This window comes from Ornithodoros turicata, chromosome 6 (assembly GCF_037126465.1).
Source record: "Ornithodoros turicata isolate Travis chromosome 6, ASM3712646v1, whole genome shotgun sequence".
Lineage (NCBI taxonomy): Eukaryota > Metazoa > Arthropoda > Arachnida > Ixodida > Argasidae > Ornithodoros > Ornithodoros turicata.
Genome location: NC_088206.1, coordinates 51,377,931 through 51,398,199, shown reverse-complemented (window position 1 = coordinate 51,398,199; position 20,269 = coordinate 51,377,931). Strand labels below are relative to the sequence as shown.

At 43.6% G+C, this 20,269-nt stretch overlaps 1 protein-coding gene across 3 annotated transcripts in view; it reads right to left on the bottom strand.

The window, feature by feature from the left end:
* Window positions 1–13,716, bottom strand: part of LOC135396682 (lactosylceramide 4-alpha-galactosyltransferase-like) — an 88,894-nt gene extending 75,178 nt beyond the window's left edge. For 2 of the 3 annotated variants that reach the window (XM_064627780.1, XM_064627778.1), the window contains exon 1: window positions 13,542–13,716. The gene's annotated coding sequence lies outside the window, so the exon portion shown is untranslated. The remainder of the gene's footprint in view (window positions 1–13,541) is intronic. The other variant, XM_064627783.1, reaches the window with a different exon arrangement.
* Between the last annotated feature and the right edge of the window lie 6,553 nt (window positions 13,717–20,269).

Below are 20,269 nucleotides of genomic sequence, written 5' to 3'. Positions count from 1 at the left end.
TGCTTCTCGTATGTTCCATTATGTATCAAACCCCTCCCCTCTTTTGTGCCCTTGGGGCCCTGAGGGTATGGAAAATAAATGAATAAATAAACAATGCAATTATTGAATAAAATAGCACAGCACAGTCTTGTTTGTAGCTGATGTAGATGATCGTATCTCTACTTGTGTGTGTGTGTGTGTGTGTGTGATTTGGCCAAACCCCTCTTCACTAACTTGGAGTGTGCCGAAGCATATGGCAGGAGGCCTTTTTTGGACCTAGGGTTGTACTTATAGCAGATATGCTGTTGGGTCTTATGGATGAGAAGGTCCAAAAAATGTAAAGTTAAAGTAAAGACCTTCTCATTCATAAGACCCAACAGCATGTCTGCTATAAGTACAACCCTAGGTCCAAAAAAGGCCTCCTGCCATATGCTTCGGCTCACTCCACGTTAGTGAAGAGGGGTTTGGCCAAATCAGTAATGCGTGCAGCTCTGGTAAAATCGTGTCAGCACATGTTGAACAGTAGCTTCGAGACCCAAATAACCAGACTGCGATGTGCTGGATTTCCTGAGAATGTGATAGTAGATGTTGCTGAGGCTTTACTGAAGCCGCTTAGGGGATCTACTCCGAAAAGGACCTTTGTCATGCCCCTTGCCAGGCCAGTGGTCATACCCTATGTACACATGGTATCTCACAATATAAAAAGGATTGCGGGCAGGTTTGATATTCAGGTTATATTCTCTGCTCCACGCAAGTTGCAAAGTCTTTGCTCACACATTAATAAAGAACCTAATGTTTGCGGGTGTGGCATTCGCCACAAGAAGCCTTTTGTTGCCTGCGACTTAGGCGGCATATATTCTATTCCTCTAGATTGTGGTGCGTGCTATATTGGTCAGTCGGGGCGGTGCTTGAACGTCCGACTTATGGAACATGCATCGACAATACGCCGCACCCCATCAGGCCACCTTGGCCTGCACTGTAGGGACTGCGAGTGCATACCATGCTTCGAAAAAACATCTGTTCTGTGCAAGAACTCTGATAAAACTGTACGGGAGATAATTGAAGCCTTTTGTATTCACAGAAAAGGGATGCACTGTATCAGTGCCCCGTCCCTTGCGCTGACCTAGAAAAAGAGTTTCTAAACGTGGAGTGTGGAGTTGACCTTGCGGGCCCACGTGGACCACACTAGGGGCATAGAATTTTGTGTAGCTAGTGCGCACCCTATTTTCCTTTTGATTGTTTAAATATGCCTGCGCAAATAAATTTCTGTCAGTTGAGAGTTTGCAGATACGTTTGTCTCCTTGTTTTAACCGCCCTTCGTCCCGTCTCAGTGCTGCATTGTAGCGACATGAACTATCACCAACTCCCCCTTTTCCTCCCTTTGATCAACGTTTCATTTAGACATGGCAAACATAAAGTGGTGTTTCTCAACACGACTTAGCAGTGGCCTTCATGCATTACTGCTACGGCAATCAAGCGTGAATGGAAAGCTGCACATTATGCATGATGTAAAACCCCAAGACTAGGGAACACGAAGGGACAGACACAAACACGTTCCTTTGTGTTCCCTAGTCTCGGGGTTTTACATATGCATCATCTTCACCAGCTCGCTTGCTTCCTAGCCATTTTTTCTGCACATTACCCTTACAAAAATAAGTTTAGCCAGTCTATTGACATCCTTTGGACGTTCGATTTCTTGAATAGACTTCCTTTGGACTACTGAATATATAGCCTGTCTGTTTCAAGTCTATAGACATCCTTTGGACTACCTTGTATTCTTTCTTTGGCCCGTCAATGGGAGATTGGCACCAACAGTCTATAGACAACCTGCCATAGAAAGGGAACATATATCTGCCATTGCCTGTCTATTGACTTTCTATAGGCTGACGATAGATTGAGCAGTGGTCAACATTCCCCTTCTACCATCATGATATGCCCCCTATTTGGATTCATGAACCGTGATGAGCTGAATCCAAACCTGGAATTCTGCTGAGATCCTGTTGTGTAAAAGTGATGTTTTTCCCTGTGTTGAGAAGCAATACTTGGCCATCATTGGCACACTTATTGAGGATAATCCTTAGTGCCATCTGCAATAGCTTAACCAGTGCAAGAACGTAGCACGTGCAGTTAGAAAGGCATATGCAGCACCGTCATCTTCTTCCTAGCAGAAAAGAGATATCATATATTGCTTGACTTTCGAGTTTCCACAAATTCGAGTGGCTTGCTTGCCTTTGACGAGTCAGAATGAATGGTGAGGTGTTCCAGCTTAATTTTATTATGCCTACTTCTATCCCCGAAGTGAGAAATTGCTTGGAGTAGTAACTCAACACCAAGATAACCCGATGCACAGAATCCCACAAAAAGTTTAAAATGTGATTTGTATTTCGTTTTACGTCACTCGTCGTTACATACCATCGTCGACGCTGTTGCACATTGATAAATCGTACGTAAAACTTGTCCCATAGCAGTATGCGGTTTCTCAAATACATAGCACAATCTTTTCCTGCAGGAATAAAACGCTGCCGGCATTTTCTTGCTAACACGGCTGTCGAAACGTCAGTCTCTACAATGGGCAAGTGCTGTAAAGGGGCTAACGCAGACGCGACTTGATACAAATTGTACGTGCTCACAAAACACAAACGACGAATTCCAGTCACAACATCGCACAGAGGTTGGTTCGCGAATGAGTTCGCAGCTGCTGCACTGTTTACTTATCGCCGAACGGTGGAACCCGGCTGTCTGCCATCTTCAAGAACAGATACGTGAAGCCGCGAGAAGCCGTAGCTGAAATCCACTGACAAGTACGAAGGCGCGTACACGTCACAATGCCCGTTCGGGTGCATCTACGTCATAAAAATGGCTGCGCCCATATGTGTTTCGGAATGAATTATCTATTTTTTGACATGGAACTGTACCGAACTGAGAGAATGAAGGTGCATTTTGAGGAGAGCTGGATGTGGGCTTTCAGAATATCACAACCGTTTCGACTATTTGGGATATCGGCATAGCTGACCTTTAAACTGTCCAGTTACTGGAATTGTCCATTGCGCTGACACAACTTGATGAATGTGTCGGCTTCTGCAAAGTAATAACTACCGAAGTAGCTAAAAAATAACTGAAAATGTGGAAGAAAGATATGCAATCATGTAAATTTTAATAAAAATAATACAGCACATTGCAGCTAAGATGCACCTGATTTCAAGTTGCATTCTTTTCTTTGTATGAGCTTATTTGCATTGCATCCATTTGTCCATTGCGGAGTTCCACTTGCTGTCTGGTATGTATCAATACAGAACACGACCAGAAAATGGTCAGTGCTACTGCTTGCTGTGGCACTCAGATTTCATGCTAGAAAGCACCCCCAGGTGTGCCTTGCTTTGATATTCCACTGTGTTGGTTCTCAAGAAATAGCACAAGTACAAAGTTGTACAGTGAAACTGCACAACCACACAGTGCAGAAATGCAGCCTGTGCAATAATTTTTCAGAGGTTTATCATACGTGTAAGCAACGAGTATTAGCCGAGGCAGGCCACAAATATCGACGACACAAACATGTAAGCCTCGAACGCCCAGTTGCTTAGTTGCGTAAATTATCGAGAAGTATTGCATGACTGGAAAGCTAAACAAAAATGTCAAGAAAGCGGTGAAGAGCTGCTGAAGGAAAAATTCACTAAATAGGTTTACGCAATTGTACAGCGGTAATTATCTTTCTCATGGCATCACACAGGCCTCTTATGTCATTTTCACAGTCAAAGTTGAGTGATCTGTGTTAGAGTAGAGTGATAAGTGTAACCGAATCACTATGCAAATTCTTTCTGAACAAGAAGCCTAAATTAAAAACCTGAATAAGGAGTGATTTCACAGAGTTTAGTGGAGTTATCCGCGTCTTTCTGCTGTCCACACTCCATGAATTGGTACCAACTACCCCGCCTTCATACGCTTCTTTAGGGCATGACTTGCTGGTGGCAGCCGTATCAGAGCATGGCATGAGCAGTGGGGAGTTTTTAGGCATTGGTGGTGGTGATGGTTTGACATGTAATGGTGCGATGATAATGCTAGTGAAATTGTTTACAATGCCAGTATGAAGTCGAGAGAGAAGCTTGTAAAGAATGCGCATGGAACAACAGATAAGTCTCCAACCTGGTGTGTACAAGTGTTTCCTCGATAATGCGAGACTTCGAACAAATAAGCACAATTTTATTTTGGGGCATCAGACTGTGGCTCATTTGCAACGTCTAATAATTTTCCCACCAGTGTGCACTTACATGCTTACGTCATTACATGCTTACTGTCTGTGACCCTGCCCTGTGTGCCATCCCAGTGCGTTGCATTCTACATTCTTTGTGACTGCCCATCGCGCCTTGTTGTAACTATGCTTCTCGTATGTTCCATTATGTATCAAACCCCTCCCCTCTTTTGTGCCCTTGGGGCCCTGAGGGTATGGAAAATAAATGAATAAATAAACAATGCAATTATTGAATAAAATAGCACAGCACAGTCTTGTTTGTAGCTGATGTTGCAACTGTTGTTGTGTGTGTTCCACCCCCCCCCCCCCTTGAAACAACACTATTGAAACCGGCATAAGACCTCCTTCTCTATGAGATATTTGGTTCATTTTAACATCAAGCAGAAAATTGTTTGTATTTTGTTTACAAGGTCTCAAGAAACAACAACTTCTGAATGGCTCGGATGTAGTGTAATAGCATTAAAGGTCAGCTACACCGATTTCCCGATGTGTTGAAATGGTTGTGATATTCAGAACGAGCACATCCAACTGCCCCCGAAACGCACCTTCGTTTCTCAATTTTGTCTTCCTATTACGAAAATTAATTCATCAAAGAAACCAAAACAAGCCATGGGCGCAGCCATTTTTGTGACGTAAATGGGATAAACCTGCTCCATCTACGTAGGTAGAGAATCGTGCGTCTGATTGGATGAAAGCTGAGGCTTTCTCTGACTTCCCTGGCGTCTTCTCCCGTTTGCGAGGAAATCCAGTTATGGCCGCCGGCTACGATGAGCGTTTCGTCCGAGGTAATCCCGAGAACTATTGAACGATGGAAACAACAACCGCGAACTCACCTCAACATCATTTTCGACGTGAAATTATGATTATGTGCTCGAGAACTTCGCAGTTCAACCGTTCAGCTGCCATTCACGTCAACCCGTTTGCTGCTTTTACTACAAGTGCAGGAATGGGAGCGATTGAGCAACAACGTGAGACTTGGTGATCGTTTGAGCATATACCTGCAGAGGACTGGTCTTCAAAGACCAGTCCTCTGCAGGTCTGGTCAGAGGACCAGACCTGCAGATTTCTGCATCGTATTTCTGCCCATTTCTGCGTATTTCTGCCCATGCACATCGTGCGATTGCCAGGCTTGTTACACGAGATACATATATTGTGCAGCATCATAGAGCGACTGCAATGAACGACGTAGGAATGTATCGTGACCACTCGAACTGCACTCGTTGAACCATTCGTGGGTTATATGAAAGTGCTCAATAGAGTTGCCCCGCACAAAAAGTGTTGGATGTAGTTTTGTAGTGTGTTGTTTATCTCGTAGAGCGCATCGCGGCATGTAGGTCGAGAGCCCTTATACGTATTTTTTGCATGTTTACTTGAGTGTGCGCATTGTTCTATACCACACAGGCCATATTTCATTCATAATAGTTTCGCAAATAAACACGTACGGGTCGATCTCATATTGCTTTTGAGTTAGGCATAGTGTCTTCAGATCAGGGCATGTGTATCCTCGATAAAAGAGATAGGGCGCAGACTAACTGGTGCATGATGATGAAGGAACGAATAACCGAGAGACACGGGACACGAAGACAAGCACAAGAGTTCTCAGACACAGTAAAGATTTAATAACACACAAACCTCCTAAATACCTAACAACTCCCGGAGGGGAGGGAGAGGGATAAAGGATGGCCTATTTACACTGTTCCCACGTTGCGTTATCGCCACCGTCTCTTTCAAAAGTCTTTTCCACTTATCCCTTTCCCTAGACACAACCACGGTTTCGCTGAAAATGGGCTCAAATGGGCTCACTGTGTATCCTGTTTGCTGGGCCCAACAGATGTTATTAAGGGTAGTGCAACATTTCCCACTTCTTGAACCATGCTAACATTGCCAGAATAAGGAACATTACACTGTGCTGTGTATTCCACACTCAGTTGTCTCGCGACGTAAACCCCCAATTATTATATTGGGTACTCCACCTGTTCAACCAGTCAGCACTTCCCATATCCTATTTTTTTTAAACATGCGCTTAAAATTCCACAACTGCCACTCAAGTAACTTTGCCACCAAATTAGTCAGTGACAAAAGGTATATGTACTTTATCACAAATTTAATAACCTTGGTGGAAATGGTTGATGGTATCCTCTGCCTTGTACGGTGCACTTCATAGCAAAATACACAATAGTCCAAATGTTTTCCTTGTCCACAAATGCCCTGTCAAAGCTGAAAGACTCTTATCAGAATGGGGAAGCGGGCTTGCTTGTCCAGAGAAACAAATATGAAACTGCAGTGCTCAACGTAAATAACTGCATGCTCAGCAACTAAGGCTGGTGATGCCGAAGACCTAATATTTCTAGGTTAAAAGGAACAAAGGAGAAAAGACCACTGCGGCGTATTAATGTTGTTTCAAAAGTATAACTCCACAAAATTTGTGAGAGTCAGTCGGTGTATTTAGTTATGTTGGTCACCTCCTGCACCAATTTTTAATGAGATTCAAATGCGTTGCTACCAACCAGGACCTAAGCCTGACCTATGATCTAATAATAATAATAATAATAATAGTATCTATCTATGACCTATATGGACCCTCACCACTAGTTTGGTCTAGGTTTCACACGTGGCTTCTAGTGAAATTCGAAGCTGCCTTGTAGAGGTGTCAGGAGACTTGCAGAGTAGAGAATTTTTTATTTTTATTTTCCATAGAACATGTAAAAAACAATGTGCTGTACCAACTGTATTCAAAGAAATACAAATATACTTTGTTTTAGCTATGTGCATATTAGCGGATTACAGGTGACCGATGACACACAATGGGCGTCAAGGGTGAGAACACAAGAATACTACCACTGCAGGCACTGTCCTGAAATTCTAAGTCACCATTTGTCAGAAAGCAATGACCACGCACAGCCTAAGGATCATATTTAGCTCCTTCCATTATTCTTTTTATTGACAGCATGTTGGCTGCCATCCAGTCCATGAAAGTGACCCTTATTGTTGAAAGAACGGTTCAACAGCAAGCGAGCTGGTGATAGTGTCCATGATGGCGAAACCTGAAGAGGAGATAGAAGAAGGGACATAAACACGCTATGTTGAGACATTGTGTATGTCCCTTCCTATCCCTCGTCTCAGGGTTTTTCGCTATGGACCTTCATGATGTTTCCTTCCGGAAACTTGACATATTTTTATGCAGAATTGTGAAGGTACAGCTAGGTGCTGTTAGCAAATCGCACAGTACTTTTCTTGAAACAAGAATCCATAGAAGGTACACAATCATCTTCAGCATTGCACACATCTATGGGACATGTTAATCACTTTGGAATGTCACAGACAGGTCATGGAGGCCGGCACATGATTAGTGGTGTTGAACAGACAACTATTTGTCATATTTTAGGCACAAAAAGCAGTTTTGGCACCTGCATGTTGAGACAGATGTATCTCTACATACTTTGCCATGACACAAATATATGAAGCAACAAATGTACTCTCTAGTTCATTATGGTTATTAGTCAACACTGCCAAGAATGTCGGAACACAGTCTTTTACCACCTACACTCTTCAAAATGACCTTCACACACGACACATTGTAGGTCAACGAGACTCCAGAATGATGTCCTCTCCCTCCCCATTAGCTGAAAACATTTTTCTACAACCCTGCGTAAGGGGAAGTTAGTACAAGAAACGCACACATTCCTTTTTTGAGCAAATTAGTATTCAGAGCGTTACCATACTGTGGTAGGCCTGCAGTGCATTACGTGGTACAGCACACACTGTAAAAAATTTCACCGTAGAACATGTCCCCCATTCTAATGACAGTCTTCTCCAGTTTTTCAAACTGCCATTTCCCATAGTGCTTTATGGTATGACACAGTATTTCTAAATCGTTACTGTAGTTCACTGGTTGTAGCAGAAAAAAGACATCACTGTTTCCGATCACAGGACGCAAGCCATAAGTGCTATACGGAAACAGTACATGCTGCTTTCTAGCAGTTGTTCGTGTTTGGACATGGTATGGTGCATGCAGGGTAAATTCCATGGTTAAAATATCCAAAAGTGAACAACTGTTAGATTACATGATGTAGAATGCTCTATAGTACAGTAAAACCACCAAAGGCGGACACCTCCCTACCTCGGACAACTCCCCATGATTTCATTGCACGGGCAGGCTCCCATTGAAACTACATGGGGACGAAATTCTCTATGTCGGACACCTCCCTATCTTGGAAGTAGGATAGGGTTTTCCCTGCAAAGTCGGACAAAACCCTGGCCAAATTACCTCAATATCGGCCCATCTTTGCACCAAAAAACCCAAAATGAGCCAGTGGCCTTGACTTTTGCCCCTTTTTTCTCTATACTGGTCACAGCATTTTGTTGCTTTAGTTTTTAGAGTCCAAAAACAAGTGCTGTCAGTCTACATTGTAATTCTTTATGTGAGCACTTGTCTTCAGTTTGTCTAGAGCCTTTGAACGAGCACTGCACCAAAGCTATCAGAAATGGGCTGACGCTTCAGAGACAAGTGCTTGCTGCTCGAAGAGCTCCAGAGGTAATGCCATTGAGTAGAATCTGAACGGAATTGAATATACTAAAATCAGTAATAATTATCAGTGAAGAGTGGGTAGAGGTACCACTACCAGGCACCACCACCAGGTACCACTAAGGACCTTAAATTGAAGAAGGGGGACATTTCTCACAACTGTGATCTCTTCCATTTTTTGTTGCCGTCATATTCTGTAACTCGGACACCTCTATAAGTAGGAGACGCTTCGGCTGCACCGCGGGTGTCCAACATAGGAAGGTTTCACTGTATTTATGTTCGTGTCATGTGACCACAAACAATATATTCTTTTGCTCATGCTGCACAGCACAAGCGAATTGAGCTGCATGTGAGGATAATAACATGAAACCCGAGGCGCGGAGGAAAAGGCATGACTTTACGGTCTCTGTGTCAGTTGTTTCATGTTGTAATTGCGTACCAGCTGGCCTGTACCTGAGAATAGGTTTGATGCATTGTACACGCACCATACACATGCAGTATGTGGTGTGTTGTGATAGTAATGCCACTGCCAATTGAAGAATAATGCTCCAGGTGGAATGTTGCGGTACAATCTTGAACTATGCATACCAAGGGGTAGGGCATCTGCGTGACAGGTTTACCTGGAAGTAAGAATGTAAATGTTAGCTGAAGTCATTGAATAATTAACATTATCAATATACCGCTGCAGATGATACAAACAATAGCACACATGATGCTCCGATATGTTCTGCAGGAATGTCTCTGTACTCACAATATTAGTACAGCAGCTACAGAAAGGCATAAAACAAGTTTTTGTATACATGATACCACTTGAATGCAACACAAGCTTCTGCTGCACTGCCAGAACATCACGGCAGACAGATTTACCTTACTTCACCTCAGAAAAAGTATGCACTGTTGCACACATGATGCTGTTTGAATGTCTCGAAAAACATAATTTATGACCAAAAGACATCAACTGGAAGATTTCGATTTACCTTAGTCAAAACTGAGAAAAAGTATGTGCTGTTCCACACATGAAACTGCTTGAACTGCCCTCGAGCGCTCTGGAAAAACACCTTATTTGTGACCAAAATACAACAGCTGAGCCAACATTGAATTTATACCTTACTCAAAATACACAAGATTTGCTGCCGTGCATATGATACGATGATACTGCTTAAATGTACTCTGAAAGCGCTGCCACCTCAAGCATGGTTGCTCTAAGCTAGCGAGCAACAGCAAGGGTAAACGAACACAAGAAGTCGAGCACAAGTGATGGAATGCACTTGATTAATCAGAAAATGAAATGTCTCAGTACCAGGTGTCACTGTTCCGTCAACAAAAACAGATGAACTTTGAAGGGGCGTCTGGTTGGCACTGGTGACAGCCTTCAGCTTGAAACCCAGACGGTGATAGTTGAGACGTGGAGTGCAAGCTTTTCGGTGGTGCCAGCATGCTTGCGAAATCATTTAACAAATACGGCAATTCCAAATCTGTACTGAGAATACACCCGCTGGGGCGTAATCTCTAAAGGATGAAGCAGTAACCGACAGATAGCGTATTTTTCTCTTCTACGTGATGCAATTTGCACCGCATGACTGACTTGTCTAACATATTACGCGTCTTACCTTTATCTGCTGCCTAGTCCTGCCCTTGCAATCTCCTGCTGCAGATAAGGTTGGCACAGCATCCCGGACGAGACATCTTCGGCTTCTTGTGAAACAAGTTGCGCATTGCTTCCGTAACATTCGTATGAGCCAGATGAACAGATCAAATCGCTCCTTTCGAAGGTGGCACCCAGTCGGAGTTGTAACCGATTGTTGTAGTCAATAGATTTCTATTTCGCCATTCGGAAAATTGTGGTTTAAAACATAGGAACTGCATGCTGAAGTGTTCTTGCAGACGGGAGCAAAACGCTCACACATTCTCGGCACGCAGCACAGAACACGAATCACACCAGGAAGTCTGTACTGGCCTAGCAAATGCTTTGCAGTCGAAGGAAGCAAAACTCATATTCCTCGTGGGTTTAGTGAAGTCCAGAAATATACTGGCTCCCTAATAGCGAACTGTTTATCACTTCCCCAATGTGAATCTGCGCAGCAGACGGCTCGGCAGAAGAAACTGGCCGGCTTGGCGGAAGAAACCAAGCCAAAAGTCGGGCAGACCACGAATGTGTCGTCGACACAGGGTTTGCGGGCCACAAGACGGGATGTCAGTGAAATTAAAAATTCACTTTTTCGGAAAACCGCGAGGAGTTTGGGATAACTATCTTGCATACATAATCAGTGTTCCCTTATGAACACATCGTGTGAGTACCATTCCATTCTGTAACACTCGAAAATCGGCGTAGCTGAGCTTTAAAGTGAGGTCTTTTATTTTTGCAACCATCACTTCTGTGATGTCAAGTGCATCATATCAGATGACAAGTACGCTCAATAATTGCAATGACAAGTATATACAATAGGGACGTTCCCATATTTGTGAAATTTCATCAGCCAGTCACAACGTAATAATGAATCTTTGTTGGCTGAACAGAACAATGAATTTAGTGCTTGATGATTTGTGCAATAATCTTATGTGCAGAAATGCAGAAATAAAAGAGGTCAGAGTTAAGCACAGCACCGCACTGACAGGGTGTCACGACAGTGGCAACTTCCACGCTCACAAGCAGGGACGCCCTGGGTAACATGACGAAACAGCGCTAAACAAAAACAAAACAGGCACAAACACACATACAGGACGAGGACGTAAACAAGGCAGCACCTTGAGTACGTTTTCCGTATGAGTTGTGCTCCGAATAAATACAGCCAGCAAAGAGATGCTCAACGCATTGCAGATTTGTCACACGTTGGAAGTATCATGTCGATTTCTTAAAACCATAACACCGTAAAACTTATGCATGTGGGAGTCCCATGCAGGATAAGGCCGCCCTTGCATCAATGTTCTTTCATAGCCTACCGTGATCAAGCGCTTGCACACACGTTGCATCAGGCTCGAAAGCGTATAAAAGACTGTGCTGGAATGCCCCAGCAATCGAGAGGCTATGTTGTGCAATTCACCACACAGGTCGCACAATAGACGATAAACAAGCGATGGTCGATGCGGTGAAGTTATACGCAACCACAATCGACGACCGAACACCGACAAAAGCACAACGATCACTTACGCGAAGATACGTACTGCTGTATTTCAAATAACATGGCAAAGGCTCGCTGTGTACACTTTTTTAGCGCCCATATCAACCATATGTCGCTGAGATTTCATCAATAAATACAGAGGTGGGCCCAACCGCCGATTGCCGACACCCTGGTCACCAGCCGGAGAGATCACGTGATCGATTTAAACCAGACGTCACTAAACCAATGGTTTAAGTCGGCTGGTGAATACGGAATTGGAGCGGTGCTACCTACATATCTGATGAACTGTTTCTTTTTCTCAAGCACATTTAAGATCTGTGCAGCTCACGTCAGGAAGTTTGAGTTTCATTTGCAATTTTCCGCGCAAAGATATCTTGGATCATGCTGCGCCGCACTAATTATCTCACGTCAGAAAGCGAAGCAAAACCAGACTTGTGCGTAACGCTTACTAGTAATTGCGTTACTTGTAATCAATTACTTTTTGAGTAATTTTTCTAGTAATCAGTTACTTTACTGTCAAAGTAATTTTTCGAGTAATTCATTACATTTCTGACTAATCGATTACTCAGTAGCTGGTTACTTTTCCCGTAGAGATTAACTTGTCTTTCATATGTTCTGCCCCATGTCAAGCCCCTCGTGCCGTCAGCCTTTGTTGGGACGTCATTGCGATAACATTCCGGAATTTCAGGGTCTATCTCCCTAATCTCTTCCTGTGTAGTGGTAAACACCAGTGTAGTGGTACCTGTAGCTTTGGAGGTTTAGTGAGTCATGGGGAAGTTCCACGCAATGTTCAACGTCTTCCCGGGCGATAAATACGTTAGACGTACGGATGTACTTGTCCCGCAGTTTTAGTTTTTCGTGTTATTTTAGCTGTGTTCCTGTTTAATTTTTTTAGTTTCTTTTTTTTTCTGAGGCACAATACCAAAAGCAACACTGAAGCTTCCTTAGTTTAATATATACAAGCTTTCGCGTGGGGGACCACGCTTCATCAGGTACAAGGTGTGAAGTTCGCGTATAGAAGTATATAAATATATATATACAGAGAGAGAGAAAGTTTAGAATAAGCAGACCCGACAAAAATTGGGGGGAAGGTACATAGTGAAAAACAAAATAGGTACGCTTGCTAATAGGTACTGCAAAATAGGGTGCTACATTTCTTATCGGACTTGACCTCCCCTGTTTCACCGAGATTCTGCTTTCTCAGGCACACAAAGACGGGTTTAATTTGGGCGAATGCAGAGTATCGACCGGAGTAAGGCGTTACTTTTCTGCTCGTTACTCAATTACATTTTGAGTCGCGTAATTGGTAATGGTAATCAAATACCTGTTGCGTACAAGTAACGGTAACGGTAATCAATTACTTTTTCCAAGTAACGGGCACAAGCCTGAGCAAAACCTTAGTCTAGGCAAAACAGAACAAGTTTTTTTCAATGTTGAGTAGACATTTTGTGTAAGAAAGTGCAAGGGATAGCGCAACAACGTATACCAAGTCAGTTTTATGTGCATTTGAATCAGCGCGTCAAATCACTTGGAAAAGAATGGAGAAAGAATGCGACGTTTCGTTAACGTTTCCCGAAAACATGCCCACCACCATGACACATGGGCGTCGCAACATTACCTCGTAATCTCTGAGCTACATTCGTACACGGGCTACACACTTTGAAAATCTTACCTGTAAGGGAGTAAGAGCTCGGCAAAATTATTCATGGGCGCGATAACTCACGATACGTACTACCACTATCGCCGATCGTACCGACTGTGTGCTCGTTTTCGTGAGCAACATCGCGTACTTGTTTTCACACAGCATGCAGCACCTATGCGATAATCTACTATCTGGTTGACATGGCAACGCGATTATTGTGATTGCGCCCATGCTGCACCGAGATACCGCGAACTCGCTTACTGCACTCATGCTGTGACGTCCCAGAGCGGTAGTAACGAGAACCACTGTGTTGGGCTCCGAACGAAATCGTTCCCTTCCACGCCGTTATCGTGCGAGTCCGCACTCATCTTGTCGCGATGTCGCTGTTTTTCGCTACATCGGTCTGACGTTGATGCTCAAAGTGGTAGTACACATCCGGAGCGTTTTGCATAAGAACATATTTATTTCTATTTTTGCCTGTCAGAGGCACGAGTAAATGCCGTTAATGTGTACCGTTCGGTACATAAATGGGTACCTGTGCGTCTATGTTGGAACTTACACCTGCCGCGCCTGCCACTGACTCACTGTTATGAAAATTTGATTTGGAGTTTTTGAGTAGGTGATTTTGGGCTGGCACTCGTGCGTACGTGTGCGCATTGATTTTGCCAAATCGCTCATGTCACCCCTGTATTCAATTTTATTGATTAGTTGCTACGTGAGTATTTCGCCCACCACCTATATGTGGCTCTTGATGGCCATATTTTAAATTTGAAGACAGTCGGCGGGAAGTATAGCAGGAATGTCGTATGTAGACTTCGAACGCACTGCTCCAGCGTCCCAATCTTCAACTTTCACGTAGCGATCGTTATCGTCATATTTAAAGTTCGCGCGCTCCAAAGCCGCTGTGTGTAGGCTCGTCCAAGAGCTCGTGGCGAATCACGTTATCCATTTAACGCGCGCTATGGGATAAAGACTAGTTGAAGATCAGGGACCCGCTTGGCTATCATACAGGGGTATTTTTAACCTGTGCGGTGTGACAGGCGGGATATAGTGCTCGTTTACTTATTTTAAAGTGGATGATTTCATTTGCTTTGTCCATTGTAGTTAAACATGAAGTCAAGGGAATTAAAATTGATTGATTTGAAGTGCTCATTCCGGTGATCAACGGTGTATAAATCATTTCCATCGACCGCGCGATGAACTTAGCTGTTTACGTTTATTGGTGCTTTTCACTAATTATCGAGAACCAGAAGCTATAGCTAATGAACGAGCCTGCAAAGAGATTTCTAATTGCCCACCACTGCTTTCCTCCTTTCGAGTACACGGTAGAGAGTTTTGCATTATGCACAACATTTTATTTTCCTCGTCGCTCTCACACTGCGTATAGGAAGTGGGCGACAAAGTGGTGACTGGAGGCAGAAGTAGGCGTTGTGATCATATTACAGACAACAGTGTGTATTTGAGATAGTCGGAGCAACGTGGAACGTTCGGCATGTCTCGCACAAACTGTTGCATCGTAAATTGCAGCAACACATACAAGAAGTGCCCTCTAGGAACCAAGTTTTTTCAGTTTCCGACGCGGCCGTGCTTCCTTGCCAGTACATATATGGTGTACAGTCACCGACGAAGCAACAGCTGCGAGGCGTTGCACATAGGCACAGTCTCATGAGCTAGTCCGCCGTTATCACGGCATCAGAAGCGTTGTTTATGGCCACCATGCACAGACCAAAGTTAGTACAATACGTACAAACGGAACACGAAAGGGTTTCGCTGCTTTGTACTCGCGGAGCGGGTTGAAAATTTTTGGTTCATAGAACATTGCGATCCCAATGAAGGCTTCTGAGGGATCTTTGGCATTGGCAGTGCCGTGGGACTGCTTGTGTCCTCCAGTAAGACGGGCGTAGCACCTGTTCTTCGTTTTTGGGGCGACGCAGTGTTTTTCCCTTCTTCTTTTTTTTTTTTTTTGTAATTGTCTGCAACGTGGATCGATGAGATCTGCAGAAATGAAAAAGAACAGAGAAGGAATATCAGTGGTGGATAGCAAACCGGATAATGCTTTATTAGTACACGGCTCCCCGTTGGCGTTATCACCGAAATATTGGCAATATTGGCCCAAAATGGGCTTGCCAATATTGGCAGCCCATATTGGTCCAATATGGAGCCTGGTTGCACTCCCCATATTGGTCCAATATTCGCAGCCCATATTGGACCAATATTGACAATCTTAGCCGATCTTGGAAGTGATGTGTGTCATGATGTGAAGAGAAATGGGCTAAATTGAGAGAGGTTCACGTTGACCACAGTGCGTGCAATGAGGTGGTTCCTCCCCGTGAAGTAGGAACCCGTGGATGAGGAACATGGTACTTATCTGTAAGCCCGATCGTATCACAGTGCACAGACGAACCTCTGGGTGGCCCCCATGACAGGAAATCTGTATCGAGAGACCACTTTTGCCTTAAACACTGCTACAAGTAACACGGCACGCTACAAATTATTATCATCCCAACAAGGCGGTATCCACGTCACACCACACCACCGTTACGTAGGATTTTTTGTCGCAAATCAAACCAGGGCAGAAAACAATACCAATAGATGAAAAAGGGCTACCCTCTTAGTCTCATTACGATGTAACACTGAACTTGTGTGCTAAGGTGATTCAAAGAAATGACTGTGGACGTGCTTCGGTAAAGAATACCGTGTACCGTGCTAGCAATGCATGCAGAAAACCGCTCGAGTGCTCGCATATACAGGTTGTCCATGGAAACGTGTCATTGAATTATAATAAAAAAGCTACACCACCTAGAATCATGCGGTCAACGGCATTTGTTCTTACTAGGATTTTCCAAGCACTGTAAAAAATTGCCGTAAATTTTACGGTCAAAATCTATTTTTTGCCGTAAAAAGAACAGGTATGCTACTGTAATTGGAAATACGGTCGAAGTAGTGTAATTAATACGGCACCAATGAAATATGCCGTTATTATGACTGTTATCACGTAAATAAGACAGTAGTGTGCCCGTAATCCTGATTACGGTCAAATGACTGTAGATATTACGGAAGTCTGCCACACCTTCACATTGGATTCCAGTATCTGACATTGTGCTACGCTTGCTGGGAACAGTGAATTTTAATAAATGGCCGATTGCTGTACATGTATACATGCATATGGTGGCACAGTGTTGGTATGCATTGTATTTCATTAGATGGTACCAGTTGAAGTTGGTCTGGTGAGCAACTGGAAGTGAGGTGGTGCCAGTTCGAACTGGACCAGTTTACATGTTTGGGGGAAGTTTCGGTTTCAGTGCCATGACATGTTAATATAAAGATTGCAAAGCGAAGTTAAAGTAATTTTATTAGTAGAAAAAAATAATATTTCAATTTTTGGAAAACTTCATTAGCGTTAACGAATGTTATTTTGGAATTCTTATATTTGTATTTTGTGCGTTCCTGCTCCCGTGAAGAATGATGCGTTCACTGTGCAACGGTCGCTTGCTTAGCGGCTTGTCTGTGCAACGCTTTTTTGCTCGTTATTAGCGTGATGTGTGACACAGGCGTTGGTTTTATAATCGAAAGGATTTGTCTGCCAGTTACGGCATTGTTTTGGTAGGCGTCACCATTCCCCAAGTCGGCTTCACCTAGCGCACGGGTGCATTAGGTGAAGCCCACCTTACAAAACTACCATTGTGGCCAGATTGTAGGTAAGTTTCCGCCATGAATGGCGAAATGTAGCAATTTGGTAACAGGTGAAGCCCACTTTACGGAGCCGCTTGTGCTGCTTCGTGTCGTTTCCTCCCCCTTTTATCCTTTGTAACATTATGTGCATTTCTATTTCGCACGATTTCTTTCTCTTTTTTGTTTTCGTTTTGGACCTTCCTTTTCTGCCTTTTTTTTGTACTACCACAAAGAATTCCCTGGGGGGCGGGGGGGGGGGGGACAGAGGAACTTACAACTAATAGGCAAAAGACTAGCATGAGGGCAATCGAAAGCTCGGATATGCAGACGGTGGTGAGGTTGAAATCACTATTATGAGATAACAAGGGGGGGGGATATATTTATTAAGAAAAAAAGACGGAAAGGTTAGCTCAACCGGGAAAAAGAAGGAAAGGTTAGCCGGGTATAGTTCTTGACTACCTAGCTGTGAGTGAAGAGCCGGAACTCCCCCCGCCTAGCCCCCTTCCCCCGTACCCCCATTTATTTTACTAAGCTCCAATTTTACTAAACTCTTCTTTGCTTTTCCTTGTTTGTGTTGTGGGGTCGTGTACCCCATAACGGAGTGGCACTTTCAACTTGACAGTAATGAATTTATAGCGTGTAATGTGGTGGAACTTGCGCATATGGTGTGGGTTATCAAAGAAAGTATTTATTTACCTCGTGAACGCGACCTCATCTCCGTGGGGTCAACGTCCACCAGCTATAGTCCACCGGTGACATCACGCTGTGAAGGTCGTCAAGGGAAAGGAGCATGTGAGCGCTGGGTTCGGCTCCATGAAAGGTCGTAGCGATTAACCACAACAATAAAAAAGAAAAGCAAACAACAGTGGGACATGCGCCTGTACGTCATGATTGCCGGTCAGGTGCGATACTGGATCACGCGGGGCTGGTCGTTCTGTTTGTCCGTCTGTATGTTCCAGCCTCACGACACACCTTACGGAGCAGCTTGTGTTGCTTCGTATCGTTGTCTCCCCTTCGTATTCTTTGTAAAATTATGTGCATTTTTGGCACGATTTCTCCGTCTGTAACATGGGCGTCCCTGTTACTTTTTTTCAGCGTAGGGCAAAGGATTCCCGAAGGGAGGGTGGGGGGCAAAAACGTACAACCAATAGACCCAAGACAATAGCATGAGGACAATCGAATGCTCTGACATGCAGACGGCCCTCTGATAATGTCCAAATTATTAGACGATATCCCAGTATAATTCTTGACCACCTGCGAGCCTGTGATAAGTCGGTTGACACCAGCATCAAGGTCAACGCGGCGCAAAGAAAGGTAAAACAAGAGGCGGGAAAACTTCCTCCTCTCCTCGCAAATACCGTGCGCTTTTCTTTGCAACAATCAAGTAGGCGGGGCTAAAGCCGAATTTTTACTAATTTTTTAGACTATTTCTGTTTCTATACAGTGCATAGTTTCGGTTGGGTGTGTGGTTATCAGTGGAGGACTTCATATTTCTGTGAAAAAAAGTGAGGTTCGCTTGGCAGTTTTCAAAGTTGAATTGAAAAAATAAATTATCCACAATTAAAAATTGTCCAAACTCTTCCTCAATCGTCGCAAAAGTTTCCAGGAGGTAATTTCCGAAAGTCCGACAATCCTCTGGGGAGTGCGTAGCCATTTAGAATATTTTATCACCTTAGGTGAAACACCCTGTATAGAGGTCTTGGATGGTACGTTTGATGACTCGTGAGGCATACCTGGCTGCTTTGCCTGAGTCATTGCCAGAACAATCGACAAAGCCTGTAAAGTGCAGTTGTAATGATTATTTGCAAATCGTTGTACTTTTGACAAATCACGAAATAATTGTATTTTCGACAAGAACAAAAATAGAAAAATGAAGAAACACGCTATCTCTCACTTACTTCTATAAATTTATCTTACCGCATTCATTGAAAGCATCAACAAGTATTTCAGTTTCTGGTGCTGTAATGTCAATTTCTTTTTCGCATCAAGCTAATCAAGAACGCGAGATTGCCTTCGCTATCCGCGCTACAACCTCCACCGTTCGTCGGATTACTTGGACGACTCATTTTAATGAGCATGTCAATGGCTTCCATTTTTATATTTGTCGCACTGCTCAATCTAGAACTCCATACACGGTAGTGCTCTCCTGTAGGTTAGGTTAGGTTGGGTTAGGTTAGGTTAGACGTTAGGGTATGTTAGTTATACGCTGGGTGTAGTGCCCGTCACGGGACACACAAACTTCATGTTGTGATCCATAACTTAAAAACCCGAGACTAGGGGACAAAAAAAAACGACAAACACAGACAAGGTTCTCAATGGTTCTCTTGAATTCAACTCTTCTTCGTTTTTTGTTTTTTTTTTTTGTCCCTTAGTCTCGGGTTTTTAAGTTATGGATCTATACCACCAGCTCGCTTGCTACCCTCTCGTTTCATGTTGTGGTTAACTGTTGCGTACTGCAGATTCACGTGTGTCCCGTTGACCCGCGCAGGTAGCTTATGCACTTGTAGTCTTGTCATGCGTCTGTCGCTACTTTCGTGCCCGGTGCGACGCTCTGCCGAATGAGTGGGCCAGGTGTAAAGAAATCAAGAGCTATACTCAGATATCGTCAAAATGGTTTGAACATTATCAGAGCATTCGATTGTCCTCATGCTTGTCTTGTGCATACATGTCCTGTGTTTATCTATTGTACGTTCTAACCCCCTCCCCGTGAATGAATTACTTTGCCCTACGCTGAAAAAAAGTCACACGGACGCCCATGATACAGACGGAGAGGCGAAAAGAAGCAACGTTGCGGTCACTGTCCCGTAATGTTCGTTTTTTTTTTTTTTCGCTCACTTGCATAGTACACAAAAAGCAAGATAAAAATGCACAAGTAAAGTTACAAAGGAAAGAGCAAAATAAAAAATAAAGAAGAAAAGAAAGTGTGCCAAAAAATGCAAATTTTTTTACAAAGAATACCAAGGGGAGAAAATGACACGAAGCTACATTAGCTGCTCCGTAAAGTGGGCTTCACCTGTTACCAATTTGCTACATTTCGCCATTCATGGCGGAAACTTACCTACAATCTGGCCACAATGGTAGTTTTG